The following is a 5357-nucleotide window of genomic DNA, read 5'->3' as shown; positions in this document are numbered from 1 at the left end:
CTCTCTCCTCCATCGAGGAGGCGAAAAACGGCCGGCTGTTTCACCTGGTCGGTCTCGCGTGTGTCTGCGTGCCGCGTGCACGCAACGCGCCGCGAGGAAAACACGAGTCCGCTTCCACGTGTCGACTCGAATGGACAATGGCGGCCGTCACGGTGAAACGCACGCGGGGCTACCGTCTTACGCCTCTACCACGAGCGTACGTAACACAGGTCGGTGCACGACCACGCTTCTATTCGGTGGGATTGCGTTCCTTCGCGAGACCCTTCAATCAAGTTGGATGGTGTTTCGGAGATGATTTGGATTCGAGGAGGAGGAGATATTCCACTCTCGCCTCTCGATCTTCTCGATTTTTCGGGAGGAATTTTTTTTATCCTGCAACGAAATCTATATCCGTATATTCAGGAAAGGATTACAATTGGCGAAGGAGCGATAGAGAAATTGATTTGGAAAAGGATGGAGTATTTTGTGCTGATCTTTTGAATTCTTTTTTTTTTTTTTGGTGAAGAAGGCGAAGATGAGAGAAAGAGCGAAGAATTTTCATTTATCTTAGATCGAAATTTTAGAGCGATCTAAAGAAGAAGATGGGGGAAGATTTAATTAATTTGACGAGTAGACGATTGTTTTCCACGTTAAATTTTTCCTAGGAGGAAAAGAGAGATCGAAGAATCGTCAAGAATCGTAAAGTTTCTATTTTTGCACGAAACGTCGTCTCAAATATAATTCAAAGCAAAGCGAGTAATCTCGGTTACTTCGACATAGAATCGGTTGAAACGATTCTAGAAAAGAAAAAAAGAAAGAAGGAAAGAAAAAAAGAAACAGAAGCCGCGTCGTTTAGCCGACAGGACGTGGAAAGAGGGGAGAAAAAAAAAAAGAGAGAAGAGAAACGAAGGCCTTCATCGTCCGGCTGGACAATGTGCGTACAAAATTACATCTTCGCCTCTCCCTCCGTCTCTCTGCCCGTCTCTCTTTCTTCCACCTCGGTTTTCTTGATCTTATTAAGCCCCGATAGATCCGGACGGGGGCAGACTAGCAGCGAGACCGAAAAGAATTCCTCGATCTCGTTATTGAATGAAGTCGTGGCTACCGTCGTGGTAACCCGCGGTGAGACCCGACATGATGAACAGCATTCCGCGATGGGAGGCGTCATTGTGATCCGGATGTCATATGTTAGCGTCCCAGTGTTTCATATTCTCGATCGTAATGGCCGCTGCCTCCTCGACTTCTCGCGGTTACGCGTATTCTTTGTCCCTTGTGTTCCTTCTATCTTTGGAGCGAAGATTTTGGATTTTTCAATTCCGATCGTTGAATTAGAAATTGAATGCTAGTTCTCTCTTCGTAGTCATACGAATATTCGTTCTATAGAATATCTATGAAATATCTTTGGAGCGAAGATTTTGGCTTTCAATTACGATTATTAAATTAAAAATTGGATGCTGTTTCTTCATTCTTCGTAATTATACGAATATTCGTCCTATCTTTGGAATATCTTTGGAGCGAAGATTTTGGATTTCAATTATGATTATTAAATTAAAAATTGGATGCTGTTTCTTCACTCTTCGTAGTTATACGAATATTCTATTTTTGGAATATCTTTGGAGCAAAAATTTTGGATTTCAATTATTAAATTAAAAATTGGATGTTGTTTCTCCACTCTTCGTAGTTATACGAATATTCTATTTTTGGAATATCTTTGGAGCAAAGATTTTGGGTTTCAATTACAATTATTAAATTAAAAATTGAATGCTATTTCTCCTCCTAACTCTTCGTAATTATACGAATATTCTATTTTTGGAATATCTTTGGAGCAAAAATTTTGGGTTTCAATTACGATTATTAAACTAAAAATTGGATGCTGTTACTCTTCGTAGTTATACGAATATTCGTTCTATAAAATATTTTTGGAATTTTGAACTTCAATTTTGTGATTATTAAACTAGAATGCTTTCGCAATTGTCGCTATTTCTTCGTGGTGTTCCAAGATTTTGAATTTTCGTAATTGGAATTGTGGAATTTTTTTCATGCTGTAAATAAGAAATATGGATTTTCCTATCTTTTTTCTTTTCTTTTTTTTTTTGCGAGAAAAGATGATAGACGATTACATCGGTGTCTTTTGAGAAGCGAGGTAGAGAACGGCACGATTCATCGACTATTTCTGAATACTTACGACTGCAAGAAGGCTTAGAAAAAAGTCGTTTGCATATTTTTTCACTTAGGCGACTTCATCAAGCGGTGGTCATTAAGCGGTGCAATTTTATCGCCTAGCAGGAGACGCATGCAACGCGAGAAGACACGCCGTACACGGGAAATCACAGTGTTTGAATTAATCGACCATATCGTGCCAGTCTATCGTTCCATTTTCTCGATCGGGAAAATCGATATCTTTTTACAAATAACTCTTATTACCTTCCGATGAAGAATTTCACAATAGTTATATGTAATAAGTACAATTGAAAAATAAATAAATTATTAGGAATATAGCAAAATCCTCTTCAATTTTCTTCGATTTCGACGTGACACCTCGTATATATATATATATATATATATATATATATTAATCTTTACCCTTGAATCTCTAAAATCTAATATTAATGATCGATAGAAAAAACGAATGGATCTTTCTGGAAAACACATAGAAACACAAAAGGCCTGGACGATCGAGGCAGAAATTTCATTTATTATTATCTCTTACGCCACGAGTAAAAAGATACTTCAAAGTACGACATTTCTACGTATTACACCTAATAACCCGTTGTGCGCGATTGCCAGCGATTAGCAAGATCGATCGTGTAATTTCACGATCAATGACGTAACCACGATTACTCAACGTCCATAACGAGTGTGTGTTTAGAACGTGAATGTGGATCAAAGTCACTAGCGGCGGCGGCGGTTAAGTAGTCCATGAACTTCCTCGACTCGTGAATGGAATTCGAGAAAGAAGAGGAAAAAAATATAGCAGCGTTGACAGAGCGCCATAAAAAAAAAAAAAAAAGAAAAAGGGAACCGAAGGGAAACGTGATCACTCGACTGAAGAGAAAGAGAGAAAGAGAGAGAGAGAGAGAAAAAGAAAGAAAACTAAAGGAGAGTTCGAGATTAGAACAAGAGATGGAAGAAGAGGAGAAGCGAATGTTTAAAATTGGTAAGATCATAGATACTAGGATCTCGAAATGTGCGGAATATAATTTTGTAGATTAAATTTATAATATCTCTATATTTACATCGTTTCAAATTTCTACGCCTACGAGTAAGTAGAATTCGTGTGTAAAATTTAAATCTCGGTTATTTAAAGAGTGGGTAGAATTGGCAATATTCCATTTCGTGTTTTCGAGTCTACACCGAGCGATCACACGACGAGGTGAGAAACGCTCGTGAGATAACGCGGCAAACAACATTGGTTTCCAAGTAAAAATTCCACTTGTAACTTGTCGTTCATTCAGAGTGATGTCTAATTAAACGAGAGAGGGTTCCCGGGGTGCACGGTTGAACGCGATTCCGAGTGTTTTCTCGTTCGAGGCAAGAAGTTTCTCGTTCCATTGCGGTAACCTCGCGGATACGCGTTTAGAACGACGTCACACAAAGTATCCGGCAAAGAATCGCGGAGCAAAAACGATAATTGCTGCGTTATCCGCTATAATAATGTTTAATCGTCAGAGAAGGGCAACCCGTGGCAATCTCTGTCGTACACTTTACGCGATATTAATTTTCGATTAACCTGTTCCACCATCGTTCTCCCCGCTGTGCTCGTCCTACGCGCCACTCGTTCTTTCACGTACGCCTTCTTCTATTCTTCTCCACCATACGAATCCGCTCTAACGAGTCTCTTCTCTTTCGTTGAGAGTTCAACGTATGCACGTATCGACGAATTATACCTCCTTTTTACTTTATTTTTCTTTCGGCTTGGAAGTTGAAAAGAAGAAGAATATATAAATTTCTCTGTCGAAGAACGACAGAGAAACGTTCGTATAACGAAACCTCGTGCGATCGAAGAAAACGTATCTATTTCGTATCACGGTGTTACGTTTTTAAAATCGTTTCTTCGTTCCCTTCACCACCCTTTAAAACTATTTTCCTAAAGAGAAATCTGTATCGAAAGGTTTCATCACACCTGTACTGTATTGTCGCTGGCAAAAAGCGGCGCGACTAAAAAGCAGCGCGCTCACTTAGCAAACTCTTTATCGAAAGAATCTTTCTCACGGTTCAGTTGAAACGATAATTCTCTCGACTTGGATGAATTTCATGGGGGGATAGACGGATAGATCCGATCCAGGGGGAACGCCTACGATCGAACGAGCCGATTCACGGGGCCCCGATGTTCCGGTTAACGATCATTGGACGCGATACAAATAAAATTTGCGATGGTGAGCGGATTTTCTTCGACCAAGCCGGAAGACAATCCGATCCTCGGAGTAAAATTGCTTCTTCCTTTCACGGTGTTCGTTCTATTCTCGATCGAGGTCGATTATCCCCGTACACGAGGAGTGGCGTGTAACGAGAATGACGAGGTAATTGCTGATTAACGAGCGTCGATAACGAGAATCGAAGGTGCAACAGGAACCGGGCAAACCTCGCGGTGATAATAACGTTTCACGTGGTGAGAAACTTTTCCTTTTCGAAAATGGAAATCCTTGTTTGCGCGTTCTTCCTCCTCTTCCATGTAATATCCTCGTTGAATCGAAACAAACAAGTAAATAATAATAATCTTAATAGCGAAATCAAAGTGACAACGACGATAATAAACATTTCACGTGATATGTTTCTCCTTTTTGGAGATCCTTTATTTGTACGTAAATAAATAAAAGAAAAAGTTATTCGAATGATTAGAGTCGAATGAAGAATAATAATAGCAGTATTGATTTTTCAGTAAAAGCGAGAAATAAAAGTTGTAATTGATCAGACATTGAGAAGAAACTTTTCTTCTCGAAAAATTGCATCCTTTGTTTATATTTAGAAATAAAAATTCACACGTTTTCGAATTGTTGCTCGTTGAAGAACAATAATAGCAGGAACAATTGTGACTAAAAGCAAAGGAATCGATGATTCTTAAAAGAAGTAAATTTTAATAATAGTATGGATTCCGAATGAAAGGAAGAAGAAGAGATCTGTGATAATTTGGAATAAAAGGGAGGAACGGTAGCCCGGAGGCGAGTTAAAGCGAGTCTAACTGCGATCCCGATTTTCCTTTTCTCTTTGGAAAAGATTTCCAAAAGTGCAAAAATGTGTTTCAAGAATTTATAATAGACAACAAGCACGTTTCAAGAGTCAAGCAAAGGGGGCAAAAAATTAGAATCGTAAATTTTAAAAAGGGGTAAAAGCCTTAAAAGTATGATGTAAGAGCGAAAAAAGAGTGAAGAAGATCAGGT

Source organism: Apis dorsata, unplaced genomic scaffold, assembly GCF_000469605.1.
Source record: "Apis dorsata unplaced genomic scaffold, Apis dorsata 1.3 scaffold_82, whole genome shotgun sequence".
Lineage (NCBI taxonomy): Eukaryota > Metazoa > Arthropoda > Insecta > Hymenoptera > Apidae > Apis > Apis dorsata.
This window is presented reverse-complemented; position numbering follows the sequence as displayed.